This window comes from Spea bombifrons, chromosome 5 (assembly GCF_027358695.1).
Source record: "Spea bombifrons isolate aSpeBom1 chromosome 5, aSpeBom1.2.pri, whole genome shotgun sequence".
Taxonomy (NCBI): domain Eukaryota; kingdom Metazoa; phylum Chordata; class Amphibia; order Anura; family Pelobatidae; genus Spea; species Spea bombifrons.
In genome coordinates, this window is record NC_071091.1 from 67,032,483 (window position 1) to 67,050,003 (window position 17,521).

At 38.4% G+C, this 17,521-nt stretch overlaps 1 protein-coding gene across 2 annotated transcripts in view; it reads right to left on the reverse strand.

Annotated features, from left to right (window-relative positions):
* Positions 1-17,521, reverse strand: part of ATXN1 (ataxin 1) — a 96,360-nt gene that overhangs the window by 18,487 nt on the left and 60,352 nt on the right. For both annotated transcript variants that reach the window (XM_053466851.1, XM_053466852.1), the window contains one exon: positions 12,628-12,736. The gene's annotated coding sequence lies outside the window, so the exon portion shown is untranslated. The remainder of the gene's footprint in view (positions 1-12,627; positions 12,737-17,521) is intronic.

The window sequence follows — 17,521 nt, forward strand, 5'->3', positions numbered from 1 at the left end:
TTGCACGGTACTGTAATGTCCATTAGCGGTTACTATGAAATAATATGAGCTGTGTGTTCATGACCGCAATAAGCAATATTTCCAACGTGTTTATATTCTGGTAACACCAGTTTGTTTTCTGCACACTTTGGAAATGAGAGCTGAACCCACAAAAATATTTAGGAGTTATTTTATCCTTACCTGCAAGTTAGCTAAAGGACCCCTTTTAACTATGCTGCTTCTCTGTCAAAAAAAAATATTTTATGGTTTCTATGGATGCACCAATTACTGGCTTCTAAATTCTGCTTACATTTGTCTAGATCCACATACATATAAGGGAACGAGATCATGAATGCATAGGGACTGGGTATGGGCATATGGAAATAGGAGGGTAGAAGGATAGATAAGGAGAAAGGGTAAAAAAAAATAACAGAAGAGGAATAAGGGGAAGGGAATGTAGGATGTTATAAAAATGGGAGGCTAGGGCATTGAGGAAGGGTAGAAGAAAATGGAAAAGGGGGTAGTTAACAGTGGTGTTGGGTGAGAGAGGAAAGGGACACGAGGGGACGGTTGTAAGGGGTATAAGGATAAGAGTAGAATAATTTAAATAATAGAGCAATTTGGCATTGAAATAATATTCATGAGTGTTTATTTAGACTGTAAATTCTGTAAAACAACTAAATTATTATTTTTCTTTTTAGGTTTTCTGTTCAGTCTACTTTGGTGATGGTATATTGGACCACAAAAAATAATGTATTTTGTCTCTGTATTATCGGGTCATTGGATTTTACTAAATTAATAGGTTATGTTACATTACTATTTTTATTTATGTTAACTTGTGAAAAGCAGGTTGGAGTCCAGATTATGGTGTTCATGTAGTCACTGATGTGTTGCAAACCTCAAAACTTAACGTTTGCATCAAGTGTAGGAAATAACGAAGCACACAGAGACCTTGATGGTCGTTTCTCTGTAGTCTGTAATGGAGCCACATAACTGTGTCATACATTAAACTGCTTGCAAGCAAAAGGACACAGAGCACTGGTACACTTGTATGAGAATATGCTTCAGAATATTATTATTATAAGATTAATAGATTATAGATCGTAAACATTTAAGGTCAGGGCCCTCTTCTTCTGTAGCAGTATGCCCTACGTGTGTTCATGTTGTTTTTTATACTTTCAACTTTAATATAGTTTTTTTATTTTATCATTCATTGTACTAGTAATATTAAATCTGCTCTGGCTCTATAAATAAAATGTAATAAAATAACAAAGTACAAAATACCTACAATTACCTGCTGCAATTCTGGACACGTTTTACTTTAAACACAGAAAGGCTGGGTAATATGGCAAAAGGACCAATGCCAGTAACAGCTGGAATATAGAATTCTATCATATATGACTCACGTGTCCCAGGATCGTCGAGAACGTCTCAATTTAGGGGAAGGGAGTTGGTACTGGGTGGAGGTAAGCACAACTCCTCCTACCAGGAGGTTCTGTTACTTAAATTCCTCTATTGACTTGGATAAATCAAAAATACTAAAGACTCACTGAGAATTCTACAGTCTTTCATTACTATTCTATACTGATAAGGAAGAGGTGGGTGGGGAGGGTTTGGGTTTAAAATATCTTTATTACTGAGACAACAGTCAGTTTAAGACACTGAGTTTTAAAGAGGCAATTTATGTTTTTTCACACAGAATCACAAAGAAACATAACGACACACATATTCTGTATTATAGCTAGCAAGACAAATATCTCCTACTTTCAAAATGTCACATTATAAAAGTATATACCTTTCTCGTCTATAGGTTTTATTTACTAATAATGTGTCTAAGAGATCTAAGATAATTGGTAAACCCCCCAAAAAATTTACTTTCACAGGAAGACAAAAGATGTTTTTAAAAAATTATGCAGTTATTCTGATCTCAAACAAAAGGTTAAACAAGCAAACAGAAGAAGAGCGCAAGGATGCGAACACCCCAGTTATTCATGGAAACTTTTGTTTAAGCTCAGTGTGACCATGGGGGTGCTAGCTTTCTGCCAAAGTAATGTCCCATGTGTGTGGATGTGGGTCTGGTACCCGAGAAGCTTCTTGCCTGGTGTGCTACTTGGTCAAGGATGAGCCTATTTAAACTGTTTAAGACCTGTTAATAACGTAAGTTATGCTTTCAACAAAATGTTACCTGAATTTGTTTCTCCAAATATACTCTTTTGTATAGATACATTGATGCTTTCACCATTTGTTCATTTTACAGTTTCTTGAAATGAGTCAAACATCCTACACATCGTTTCCTGTTAGCCTTATACTGTCAAGACATACATTTGGTTAATGTGAACCTGTCACACATAGCATTGCCTGTTTAGTTTTGAACTATACATTGTGCTGGGCAAACATATGTATGTTTGCCTATATATATATATGTGTGTGTGTGTATAAGTCAGAGCACTCTTGTTTTCTTGTCACGGTATTATAACAATTGTTGACTACTATAATATTGAATTTAATAGGCAATTTAAAATGAGAAAAACAGTAACACATGTTAAGAACATACTGGTACAGAAGGAGAAATGGGCCCTGCTCTTGCGACCTTTGGTGGTTGAGGGGGAAGTGAGATAGTAGGAGAGGACTGCTTGGGTGAGCAAGTTATCATGCAAATACCTCCAATTATTAGCTCAGAACCAGTACAACAAGGAGTTGATGTCTGAAAGATTGAACAATGATTAAAGGAATATATCTAAAATATTGCTTTAATATCAAAAAAGCTGCCATCGGTGTATAATAATTGTTTTTCATCAAAGACCACTTTGGTAATGGTCCTCTGTTTTGCCAACAAATTTATTAAAAAGTGAAGTCTTCCAGACTGCATTTATATATGATACAAATAAAGATGGTATTAAAAAAATCTACTTTGAACTTTGTTGCAACTGATAAATCAATTTAGCCCGAGCTTTTGTATGATAAGACATACACAAAAATACATTACCGCTATGTGGCTGTGTCCTCTTGAACCCCTTAAGGACCAGGGTTTTCCAGCCACAGCAGTTTTATGTCTTTATTCCACTGTTGTTTTCCACTAACTCATTTAGTGTACCCCAGAAATTATAAATTCTTCTTTTTCAGGACAACTAGGGCTCCTAAAGGTCAGTGGTTTTTATACACCATCATTTAGTATGGAATAAAATCTAAATGATTTTGGAAAAATAAGCTACATTTGTACAATTTTATCTCTAAAAACTATACATAGCCAATGCAAATGAAAAAATCTTTTCACAGCAGAGAGCCCATATTACAATGTAACCCCATAAACATATGTATTCCCAAAAAATGCTTCAAGCAAAACCGGACAATGGAGCATCTCCTTAAGGTCAGTGTTTTAAATTTGTTTGTACAGGTTGAAGAATGTACACTATGTGGACAAAAGTACTGGGACACACTTGTTAATTATTGAATTCAGGTGTTTCAATCAGAGCCATGCCACAGGTGTATAAAATCAAGCACCTAGCTATGCAGTTTACATTTACAAACATTTGAGACAAAAAATGGGTCATTCTGAAGAGCTCAGTGAATTCAAGCGTGGTACTGCAATAGGAAGCCACCTTTGCAATAAGTCAGTTTGTGAAATTTCATCCCTGCTAGATATTCCACGGTCAACTGTAAGTGGTATTTTTGGAAGCATTTTAAACAGTAGTCACAGAGCAAGGTCATTGAGTGCTGAGGTGTATGGTGCCTAGAAGTCACCAATGCTCTGCTGATTCCATAGCTGAAGAGTTCCAAACTTCCACTGGCATTAAGATCAGCACCAATAGTGTGGGATGGGAGCTTCATAGCATGGGTTTCTATGGTCAACCAGCTGCATGTATGCTTCACATTACCAACTACAATGCCAAGCATCGGATCAAGTGGTGTAAAGCACACCGCCACTGGACTCTGGAGCAGTGGAAACGTGGAGTGATGAAATACACTTTTTTTGAGCCTGATTGACGAGTCTGGGCAGGGGCTTCTCCAAAAGAATCCAAAGTCATTGTTAAGGCTTAATTCCACTTTAAGGCCAGTATGTAACACCACCAACTCTTATTACAAACAACAAACAGGAAAAAAAATTGAGTACAGCCCTTAAGTGCCACTATGACTCACTGATTTGGTGAAAAATACAGTATTCTTATATTCACTTAAAAGATTTAAATTCCACGAACCAGTAAAAAAAGAAAGAAAAGAAAAAAAAGCATGTTTGTTTAACATAGTTTTGTTGAAGTCTAGGGGGAAAAAAGGCAGAAATATTTTGTAGCAAAGCATCTTAGAAGCAACTAAACAGAGGCACTGTGTACACTTCTTACTCATGCCAATATCTCAGTGGTAAACTGCCAGATTAGTGTCTGGGCTGACATTCAAATACACTCAACTTCCTTGAATTCTGTGCTCTCAGTAAACATTCAGAATCACTTCTTAAAATAAGGGACTACATATTTGAAACCTCCCATCCTTGCAGTGCTTCTGGGCATGATAGGATCGTGGCACAGCTCCATTGAATCCATTCCTTCTCAAGATGGGCATGTTAAATGAACGTCCCAAATGTTCTGTATTGTGTTTACTATTGTTAAATTATTGACCTGAGGGTTAAAGAGCTTTTCTTTTAAATGCAAATGCAATGTATTTTACTTTTCCAAGAGGGCAGTGGATAAGTGAAACAGTCTCCCTGTAGTTGTTGTAAAAGCGAAGGCATTTAAACATGCATGGATATAGGCATCTGACTATGCTGAACATTAACGACACCAAGGACCAACTCTTTACAGCACGACAGATGGGCAGACTAGAGGGGCTGAATGGTTCTTTTCTGCCCTTAAATTGTAGGTTTAAAGGATACGCACAGGTCATAATTTAAAATGGTGTGAGATACCAAGTTGTGCTATATCACACCAGTGTACCTTCAAGAGAGCACTGCATGAAGTGTTGGCAGCTGTTAGAGGACAATAATCTCATGGTTTGCCATGATGGAGCAATCATGCCTTTCAATTGTAAAGCATACCAAGAGAGTCCAGTTTATAAACTAAGCACTCAAATTTGCTGATCCACATAAAAAAAAACAATCTTTCTGTACAGTAGCTTTCATCTAAATCAGTGTAGTTTAACTGAGGGTAGTACTGTATTTGCTTGATTATAAGACGAGGTTTTTTCCAGAGCAAATGCCCTGAAAAATCTCATTCTGCTTCGGCCGTGCTGCTTACCGGGCTTTGATCACGAGCAGCGTCTCTGCTATTAGCAGCAGGAGAACAGGAAGCTAGCACAGTCCTCACATAACCTCCCCCCTCCTTCCTCTGGGGGCGGGGCCAGAGAAGTTGCTCGCACAGCTGGGCCCCTGCAGAAGTCTGCAAGTCGGAGATCTGCAGTTCAGGTAAGGGGGTGGGGGGTTTGAGCGTGTGTGTGTGTATGTGTGATTAATGGAATGAATGAGTATTTAAATGTTTGTGAATGAGTGTGTGTGTGTGATAGCATGGATGTGTAAGGGGGGTGGGGGTGGTAGCATGGTATAGGGAGGCTGTAATCACACTTCTAACATCCCCAGGTTCCAGCATGTTCTGGCTGCCTTGGCTTGATAGGAGTGTGATTGCTGTTAGCAATATATATATCTCCAGAAATGCATTTTAACCCCCTATATGCCACTCAGCCCCATGATATGCCTTTTAACCCCCTATATGCCACTCTGGCATATCATGGGGCAGAGGGGCATATAGGGGGTTAAAAGGCATATCATGGGGCACAGTGGCATATAGGAGGGTATAAGACATTTCTGGAGGCAGGGTGGCATATAGAGGGTTAAAAGGCACATCATGGGTCAGAGTGGCAAATAGGGGGGGTAAGGCATTTCTGGGGTCAGAGTGGCAAGCCTGGGGGCAGATGTGCATAACTGGGGGGGGCAGGTTGGCAAATAAAAGGAAATAAAAAATATATTTTTCTCAATCATAGTGTTTATTAAATATGAAAATTAGTTTACATGAATTAATATTTAGTAGTAAAACTTTTTTCCTATAGTCTTATATTCAGGCTTTTTGTTTTTTTCCTAAATTAATATTTTGATTTTGGGGGGTCGTCTTATAATCGAGCAAACACAGTATTTCAGCCTCTCCATAAAAAGGACATTGCCTTTAACAAAGTCCAAAGCTCTCGTCTAGCCCTGAATAATTATTTCAAATTTACATTAAACATTTCAAAAACACTACATGAAAGTCCAGTAACCGCTCTAGTTTTCTGTGCCGTGTTCTGGCTTTTTGTGGATGGCTGTCTCATTGGATACCTTTTGATACAACAACACATGAACCTACTTGAGATTTTTATTGTTATAGTTTTTACTGACTTCTTATGCCCTCTTCTTTCTCCCATTCTTTCTATCCAGCAGAGTGCAGTGAAATCTCACAATTACTGTGCATGACCAAACCCGTAAAATATGCAATAGTCTTTGTGGTAATTCGTGTGTATCTTTAATGCAGCAGAAATCTACTCGTGTACAGTAACAAAGCCTGTAACTAATTATGCCTTCTAAGGAAGGGAATGTTGAAGTAGAAGCACTAATGAAAATTAGAGTGTATTATGTTACATGTGGCAAAGCAAAATGGAGCAAAGGGAGTTATATTTATATAAATTTATTAAAATGTCCTGCTAATTGTGTTTCCCCAATACCATGTGGTTTCCCCATTTTGGCATAGTTCCCATCTACATAATAGACTATAAAGCATCTTTTATGGAGTCATGGCGTTTATCCAAACTTATAATACACTGTAATGCTCAGGGTATTTTTAATTCCCATGAGGTATAGTCCTCCTTCTAAGAGTGGATTTTCCTGCCGTTATTGATAATAATAGCCCTATTGGTGTACCTAAAGGTGCACGCCGTGTAAACATAATTGCACAATGGCAGACTTTTTTAATCCTGTAACCTCAGGGCTGTCAGAGGTAATGAATCGATCAGAGAGAAGAATTACAATGGTTTCTAATAATATCACACAATAATAATAATATTATATGTGGATACACAGAGAACAAGAAGCGTTTATGCACCTCTCTCTCCAGGAATCTTCAATAAGCTGGCCTTTTGGAGTACTTCTGCAAAAGTGCAGAGCAACAGCGCACACCAGGGGGGCAGTCCCTCCCCTGTTCCTCCAATCAGGGGTCATTTTGCATAAGTACCGGGATAATGGAGCCATTGTCAAGGAGAAGCAGACAAAGACAGAAGATAGAAGGACAAGAAGAGGCAGGAGAATAAGCGGAGCTGAGGAAAAGGAGAAAGGCAGCGGTTGGCAGAGAAGCTAGGGATACATTGAGAGAGAGAGCATGAATTAGTGCGTGAGAATGTGAGGAAGCATGAGAGACAGAGCGTTTCAGGCCTGCCTCAATCCAGGGATCGTGATTAAAAGGCCAGCGATGAACAATGTTTGGGTGTGATTTGGGCGTGTCAAGCAGCCATTTCTCATAAGGTGTTTTACTGGGGTTAGTCAGCTGTGCATTCAGGTCTGAATAGAAGATGGCAAGGTCGGTTTTTCAGATGATTTTTTCTGAAAAAACCTAGTCTTATAATCGCGCAAATACTGTATATTATATATCAACGACACCGGTGTACACCTTTAAAAAAGATGTCATGATCATAGTATTCAGTGGAGTGGTCATGCCAATTCCATTGGTTGCTATGCTGAAAAGACTACTTTCAAAACTCTGTATCAGATTCACACTTTATAGGCAAAAGTCCTAAACATAATTCAAGTTTATGCCTTACATTTTGAACAACCTTCATTACAAAACATAGCCACAACAGTCTGCCTGCACACTGAATGTAGGAGTTATGTCAGAACTTAATATAAATATGGATAACTTTTTAATAAAAATAAATGTTTGTGGTGCCATACGTTAGTTTTATCTGATTAACCTTCAACGTTTGTATAACACAACTAAATTGCCATAGAGGAATACCCGAAACGAAGATACAGGCAAAGAACCACATCCACTATTCCAAAATGATTATGAGAGCACAGACACGGCAGCTAAGGGCTGGTCTACAAGGCTGCCAACCAGACCAGCAATTGTAAGGTGGACACCTGTCTGTTGGGAACTGGATTCAGACCAATAACCTTTTTCTCATAAGACTTAGAGCAGCTTTCTGATGACAATAATATTCAGTCATTCAGTGCCAGGTTGCAAGCTGCATCCCGGAGTGGAAACACACTGTCAGACCGGGCAAGGCAGCCAACAGTTTCTATGCAGGCCTCTCAACTTTCAGCTGGAAGCAAGAGTCACACAGTAGAGTGAATTCATAGCAAAGTCTCGGCTTCTGTGCTCTGTAACCTCTTGTTTTGAAGCTCCACCTCTATACGATAAATTCACTCTCTCAAACAGTGTTAAATATAGAGATTCAAATCAGGAACAATTAATCCAAAGGAAGCCAAGTCAGAGAAGTGTACAAAAAAAAAACAAAAACCTCATTTTATGAAATTATATGCAGTACTGTGCAAAAGTTTTAGGCAAGTGTTGAAAAAATGTAAAGCAAACATGCTTTCAAACAGACATGTTAATAGTTATTTTGTTTAACAAAATGCAAAGTGAGTGAACAGAAGAAAAATCTAAATCAAATGATATTTCCTTGTTTTCCAATAAAAAAGCTAAGTGACCCTCTCTCTCTCTCTCTCTCTCTATATATATAGAGAGAGAGAGAGAAAATTATTTAATGGTTTGTCAGCTCTGTAGTGTTCAACGTATGTTGGTCCATATGGTGGCTTTGTGCAGAGTATCAGAAAAACAGACAATAAGAATACCCTTGAAATGGGAAGCATAACAAGTCTCCAGTTCCATCACTGGGCCATCACCAAATACAGTCTTTTACTTTAAGATATTTAAGACTTTGCATACAGTTTTGGAAGAAAAGGATTAAGGAACGGAACTGTGGATTACTCAAACAACATGGAACCTGTAAATGCGATAATATGTATTGGATGATGACAAGATAAGAACACCCTTCATCAGTGTTACTTTTATAAACCTGAAATATACGTATTCTCATTTTAGATTTTTACCTAGTGATCAGTAGCTTGATGTACTGATCTACCCAAGTGGATATTACATCAATGGCTTCTGTTTGATTTTAAGCCTAAGCCAAGCGTTATGGTCTCCCCCAGAGGAGCTGACAGGAATCAGCAGATAAAACACAGTGGTGCAGGAGCATCTATATGGCAGATGTCCTTGGACTACGGCTTCTGCCTGTCTCTCATTTTACTGCGTACTGTTGGCAATGCTTTTAGTAGCTCTCTTGGGAACAGAGGTATAGGTGGAAAAGTTTTCTAACCGAGTGCTGATTTTGAGTAGAATTTATGCCAGAATGACAGCTCGGTTCCTTTTAGGGAACATTTGGCATTGGTGGTATTTTTGTATAGAGTAAATTTTATTAACGTGCTGCACAAATGTGATTCCAGACTTCAGAATATTACAGAGAAACATACACTAAGATTAATAAAAGGCTCAGTTTTCAAACTAGTAGTGTGAAGTGTGCATGGCATGGGTTTTATTTAAAGGATACCAGTGTCTCCATGCATTCCAAGTAGAGATTCATCTGTGCCCTTCATAATAAATGGGGAGTATGAATGCTTAATCGTTTAAAAGTAATGACCCATGCCTTTAGTTTGAAATCATACCTGTATATATATATATATATATATATATATATATATATATATATATATATATATATACACACACATACACATATACACACACACGTTAGGCAGTTATTTCTCATTCTTTAATATTAGCCCCTGCTGCAATATATATAAATATTAGACCCTGCTGCCGATATATAGAAATATTACACCCTGCTTCTGATATATATTAATATTAACCCCTGCTGCGGATATATATTGATATTAGCCCCTGCTGCGGATATATACTTATATTATACCCTGCTGCCGATATACATAAAAATTATACCCTGCTGCCGATATATATTAATATTTGACCCTGCTACCAGTATATATTAATATTAGCCCCTACTGCCAATATATATTATTAGTCCCTGCCGCCAATATATATAAAATTAGCCCCTGCAGCCAATATATATTAATATTAGCCCCTGCTGCCGATATATATATAAATACTAGACCCTGCTGCCAATATGAATATAAATACTAGACCCTGCTGCCAATAAATATTAATATTAGCCCCTGCTGCCAATATATGTTAATATCTCCATCTCCCTCCCTATCTATCCTATCTACCCCCTCTCCCTCCCAATCTATCCTATCTACCCCGTCTCCCTCCCAATCTATCCTAACTACCCCCTCTCCCTCCCAATCTATCCTATCTACCCCCTCTCTCCCTCCCAATCTATCCCTATCTACCTCTTCTCACTTCCTATCTACCTCTTTTTACTCTCTAACCCCCTCCTAACGTTCTACCCCCCCTTTGAAGTTCACTTACCTTGGGCTTGTAGAAGTCCAGCGGCGGGATCGCGAGGTCTCTGTCTTCCTGGTTCTGCCGCAGTGTGTGCGGCTTCATTGCTGAGCGCCGGATATGACATCATATACCGGCGCTCGGCTTGAAATGCCGGCACTGCGACCAAGGCAGAGGCCTCGCGGAGAAGAGTGAGAGGCGCCGAACGGTCGCTGAGAACTTATTCCTCAGCGACCGCTCGGCGCCTCTCTCTCTCCTCCAGATCTATAAAAAAAAAAAAAGATGGCGTTTCAATTGGGGGGCACAGCATGATGTAGGGGGGCCATGGCCCCCTCTGGCCCCCCCTGCCGACGCCACTGGTTACAAGAGAGATTCCCCAAAGGGGAAAAAAGTAGAATTGAAGGAAAAAATTGGAATAATAAAAATGAAAAAAGTGCCCCAACATTTCATACCCCTCCCACTAATGGTATATTGGTATATATCAAACAAAATATGTAATCGGCATGGGTACACTAAAACACAGAAAAGGTAAATGATGGAATATAACAAAAAAGGATCTGTCTTTAGGGTATGAAACACCCGTGGTCATGAGGGGGTTAAAGGTAAAGCAAGACTCACTGAGAAATTATGGTTTGAAACAAATACCAAAATTAATGTTATAAATTGGATAAATTAAATTATTAATGAAAGAGTAGTTTAAGCAAAATTATTTTCAAAAAATGCAACGTTATTAAATGTAGTAACGGGAAAGAGTTTTAAAAATGTAGGATCTCACTCCATTGAACAGTCCCTCTACAAAAAGTAAATGCATGAATGGACTGACCGATAGAAATGAGTGTGGTCCTCCCCCCATCAGGCCTCATTCAGACCCAGTATACTTACTGAGTATGAGCACCGGGATATGATGTAATTTCTCGACTCTTAAATTCAGTGAGTGAGGTCAGGGAGGAAGCAGACCATGGTGGAGCAGCAGAAGAGAAAATAAAGAACAGGAAGGTAGGTGTGTGTGTATGTGGCTGTGTATGTGTATGGGATGGTGTGTGGCGCAATATAACACTTCAGAATAATTATTTTTGAAAATAGTCAGACTAAGATTACATTACCTACAGAATAATAGAAGGATTCTCATCCAAAAAAAAAAAAAAAGATAACAATTAACTTATTGTAATCGATTGAGCGTGGTAAGTATAAGGGTGTATCGCAAGATCATGTCTAAACGGTTATCCAACTTGGCAATAAAACAAGGCTTGCTAACAGCCCTCTAAAAGCTGGTATGTGAATTTTAACTAAAGGCAGGATTTGTCTAGTAGTAATCCCTTGGCTGCTGTAGGCTTTTGCTCGCTCTTGTTATTTTGCTTGTTCTTGTTATTCCATCCTGTATCTGGATAGTATGTGCCAGGCAATTGAACAATGCAATAGGAAATAAAGGAAAGTTTCCAAAATCAGGCAATGCCTCCTAAAGTGGTTTGTGGTAGAATGTTGTAATGGACTAGAGATCAGCTCATGACACACCCTGCTCCTGGCAGCCATACAAAAATTCAGAATACACCACTAATCTAAAGCACAGATGGCACAACAGACAACTTTGTATGGAAACAGACTTGCAAGTACTTTTACTCCACACTTTTAAACCTTTATTGACAGCCATAAGGTATATGTGATAAAATATTTTGAAATACAGGGGCAAGCAAAGGTTTAGTAGGCGTACCACAATTAGATTGGGGTATAAAAATATGTAGTCCCTCTGGGATGAGCAGTATTATAGTAATCTTCAGGTTGAACAGGATGGTTGCATATTTCTGGCTCTAACCTATATACATGACTCAGAAATAGTTTTTTATCACTTCGCTTTATAGGACACTCTATTTTCTATATTGTACTACACATAAAATATAATAATTATATTATTTTCTCCCCTTTAAAGAAAATGAATATAGTTGCACTGGCCCAAGAGTCTGAAAGGTGACAATTTTTATTAGGTCAGAAAGATGTAGATGTAGAGTCGTACGTTATTGGGACCTCAGAGATCAGTTCTTCAGATCTGGTCTATTAAAAGGTATCGCCTTCAACTAAAGTTCTCCTTCGGGCATTTACAAAACACAGATTGTGTTTGCTGCAAATCACCTCGTGATAAAATAGAATTTGCTGCCACTTTTCTAAATTAAGACAATGGATTAAAATGCATGCTCTACAAAGAGTGATAAATGCAAGAACCCATACTTACAACATTCAGTGTGGCACGGCTCTAGTCTTTTCCAGGGCTACCTCCTCCTGAGCGTGGGTTAAGCCTCAATCAGTGACCCCAACACTCCCTTTATTCACATAAAAAATACCTAGAAAAAGGGAAACAAAGGCAAGAGATAACTGCAGTTAACTGCTTACTCTCCAACTCAATGTAAGGAGCACATGCTATTTTAATAGGATTTTCTTGAATGCAAGACCTAATGAGCCTTTTATAGCAATACTAAATCAGCTGATTAATAGTCAGAAATGTGTTCTCTTGTTTGGAGGCTTGGACTTCCTAATCCCATGGTGTACTCAACTGCAAGCAGCAGTGGGCTACTTCATTAGTGGGCCTAACAGAGCTAATCACTCAGGATATATAGGAATAAACCATCAACCACTGATTTCAGCTATGACAATTCCAACAATAAATGCTATTCACACAGAAACAGACTAGTATAGATTTTACTCCACTATATGCAAAGATAAAACTCATAATAATGACACAAACTAGTCTCCAGCCCAAAATTTAAAGGGTCCCAACGTTTATAGCGTTAGCACAGCTTCATGATATTCACATGATAAGTCTACTTAAAAAGCCAACAGTCAACACAAAGCCATGCTTCTCTTGTTAAGGAAGGCAGCAACATGCCAATCTCTGTGCATAGAGCTGCGAAGAGGTGTGTCCACCTTTAATATTGTTACTATAGTACTCTCACAATCTCTTATTCAGTCCTTTACTCACTTCTAGGCATTTCTGCAAGAAAGCCTGAGTGGGAGGAAGGCTAGGCTATTTTTACCTTGATTGTGTTATTCATTCCATGCAGAATTAAGATCCCAGAGGACGTATCATGTAGAAATATATCTAGCACATAGTAGATTGACTCTATTAGAACTCATTTAACTCTTCCCTCAAAGCCATTTGCAGTGTTTTCTGCTGTACTACTAAATATTTCTCCGGGACAAAGTATATGTTATACCACAACGGTTAATATGAAGAAAATTGCTTTCTGGAATTACATCCGATAACATGGTTTTATTTTTCATTGAATATAGGTTTGCTGTCACAAAAACAGTAGTAATACTTTCTGTACACTTTTAATCTATAACTCAAAATAGAATAGAAAATTGCGAACCTAGAATGTGTACTTGATACCGTGCTACTATTGCTGGTGGAATAATTATGAAATATTGGTGTTATATGTGCTACTTTCAAACACAACGTTCATTTACACTTTTTACATTATCTACCACATAATCATTCCTATTATACTGACAAACGCAAACACAATACTTGTAGTTCTGTTACACAGAAATCATTCTGTGTTCTAACAATAACACTATGCCTGTGGTCTCATTCTAGGACTGCACGTGTGGCCACCAGAACAGATGCAATGACAGACATAAAATATATCCAATAAGAACCACTGCTGTATATCAGGGATAGGCTCCAGTGCTTTCTTGCTGCATGGTTTGCCTTTTGCTGGCCAGTGTGTCCAACAATAACCTTGCCTGGCTACAGCTATGTATTTAGCTAATCTGTCATTATCTCCTTGACACCATTCAGTGATACAGGCTAAAACTGTCCCACCTTTCTCATGTTTGGATCCTGATAAGGTATCACAGTGAATAGCGATCACCGCTTGCTTGGCCAACAGCTATTTACGAGTCACACATAAAATACATACAAAAACAAAATGAGGGCAAGAGATGCTTCCCTATGTCTAGACACACAATGAAGAAAGCCCACTATGCATCTGCTTTATAAATCTTCCATTCATAAACGTTTCAATAAACTCTTCATGCATTTTCCTTGAATACTTTAAGCTCTCACATTTATTCCAAATTAAGGTTTGATTTCCCTTACAATTTTTATGTACCTCAAATAAACTGCATTTTTTCCCCTAACTTTACATATTTTCAATGAGGATCTTTGTTTTAAGAGGACACCAATACTATTTTTTTTTAAAATGACTCCCTTAGAAAACACTAAAGCCATCATAATGCAGCTACTAAACTCAGTCTTATGGGTAGAGTGGACAAATATGAGGTATTTCTATATTAAAAAAAAAAGGTTTCAAATAGTTGATAAGTCATCGATGGTCTGACCTCTTTAGATGAAGTCCAAGAGAAATGGAAATATTTAAGAACACCACCATAAATTAGGTGACAACGGGGAAGCTATAATGGAGGTCTATACTACAACAGCACAGGGTCCTGGTTTGGTCAGTGGAGATGAGTCTAGGGCCCTTGAGCCCTATTGCCCGCAGAGCAGTGTATATATATGTGTGTATGGGCAGGCATGTTTAAGGGAAGTGTATATCACATACATGCCAATCTGGTCTGAGAGGCACTAGTGTCACGATTTAGGAATCTGAGCCTTTCATAAGAAGTATGAGATGCTATAAATGCAAAAGAAAAAAATGCTTCCTGAGATGCTTGTAATCTAAGTGATACTGAACGATCAGCTGAGAAGAGGTTCTATGAGAAGGTGTTAGGCAAACAGACATCCTTGTGTGTAACACAAGAAGCAGTCATACAGCACTTACAGAGACAATTCTGGGGCAGCACAGAGTCCTTCCAGAAATGAAAACTTAAAAATGAAAAATAATAAGATAAGCAGCTTTAGACAAAGTATTTATTGAAATGTACAAGTCTCTTATAGATAAACAGTATTTAACTACTGGACATCCTGAGTGAACAAAAAGTTACTCCTTGAAGGTGATGAGTCTGCCAGAGTTTTACAAGTTGGAATAATTAACATTTAACCAAATAAGACTAGACACCACTGAGCATCCCAACATCACTTTCCCATCACTGGTACCACTGGCTTAGCAGGCAGCTCACCAATTCTGTGCCTCTGATCACAGTGTATAAGCATGACAACCATCATCTCATGCATCTCTGGATACCCTACTCCTTGCACAGTAACAAGGATCATATTTTGTAGAGCTGTGCAATTGTTGACAGGACATAACAAGTTGTATATAACACAAACAACAGACAATCTGTTCATATTCAATCATATTAATGTCTGACATATGTACAGCCATTAACCCTACTCTGCTAATCAATGTCAGCCACCAAAACTAATTTGAACAATTGTGGTCTTGCTTTATGTATATACACTGTGTTATTTTATGGCAACCATTAATATTTAATAGGGCTGCAACGATAATTTTTTCCATTAATCGGATAAAAAAAATGGCAGAATAAAAAAAAAAACTTTGATAAAAATGCATTTCTTGTTTTTATTTCCCAACCTGCCCCCCAGTTATGCACATTTCCGCCCAGGCTTGCCATACTGCCTCCCAGATATGCCACATACCCCTAGATATGCCACACTACCTCCCAGATGTCACATACCCCCAGATATGCCACACTACCTCCCAGATGTCACATACCCCCAGATATGCCACACTACCTCCCAGATGTCACATACCCCCAGATATGCCACACTACCTCCCAGATGTCACATACCCCCAGATATGCCACTCCGCCCTCCCCACATATGCCCTATTTACCCTATATGCCTTATACTCCCAGATATGCCACTGTGCCCCCTGATATGTCTTATACCCCAGTATGCCTTATACCCCCAGATATGTCACTCTGTCCTCCCCAGATATGCCATATACCCCCTGATATGTCATAGTGCACTCATAGATTTGCAGACTCGTTCACAGCACTGACACAATACTTTTATAAAATAAATACAGGATTAATCTTCACTCCCTCCAGGATTTTGATTCCCCTTAGTTTGTCCCCCTTTACCTCTAACTGCACCTTAAGTTAACCTTATTAAATTAACCCTCAGTCCTCAGCATTAAATTAACCCCGAAGACTCCATTAACCATAACTGCACCTTAATTAACCCTAAAGACCCCATCAACCATAAATGCCCCTAAATTAACCCTGAAGACCCCATCAACCATAACTGCCCCTAAATTAACCCCCACCTACCCTAACTTTCAGCAGCCCAAATATTAATTTTATACTGACAGTTAGATGAGTGGGGCCAATCGGCAGTGTGACTGCAGGGAGGGACTGGGAGAAATAAAGGGGCGGGGCCAATCATCAGAGTGACTGCAGGCAGGGACTGTAAGTAGTAACTGCTGAATGAATGAAACAGATTTAAAATGAGGGTTTTTTTTTTTATTTTTTTAGTTTTTTTTAAGAGCGTTTGCTCTGAAAAAACCCTCATTTTATAATCAATAAAAATCGATTCAACTAATCGATAATGAAATTCGTTGGCAACGATTTTCATTTTCAATTACCGGTAGTTGTTGCAGCCCTAATGTTTAATGGGGTTTACAAACTGGGGGAGAAGTTGAACCCAAAATATCACATGACAACTGACACTGAGCAAATTATTAACACACTTTATGAATACAATACGTGTTATTTATTGTTTTATATTGTTTAGCACCATCAGTGCTGTACAAATGGTAGACAAGACATAACAATTAATATAACATAAGATGACATACAGAATCAACAGATGAGAAGGGCCCTGCTCAAATGAGCTTCCAATCTAGAGGCAGACACTCATACGCAGACTTGTTTTCTCCTACGAAACCTTTTCCTTGAATATGACAGACCCGAGTGTTTCATTTCACTGACTGCTGGATATACTATATGCTCACAACAAACTTCCCCATGTCTGTTTTTTAAAAAAAAAAAACAACCTTTGCATATCACAAATTTCTCTCCTGCAAGAGAACACATCTGATTTTATGACAGTGGATAAAATGGGCAGCTTGGACTGACATGCAAGAACATCGCGTGCCGTTTACATCAATTACAGATTCTTAGACTCTCATTTAAACAATTTGACATAGATTTAGGTAATTTACTAAAGCAAATTCAAAATCCTGCTGTGCATGTCAGGACAC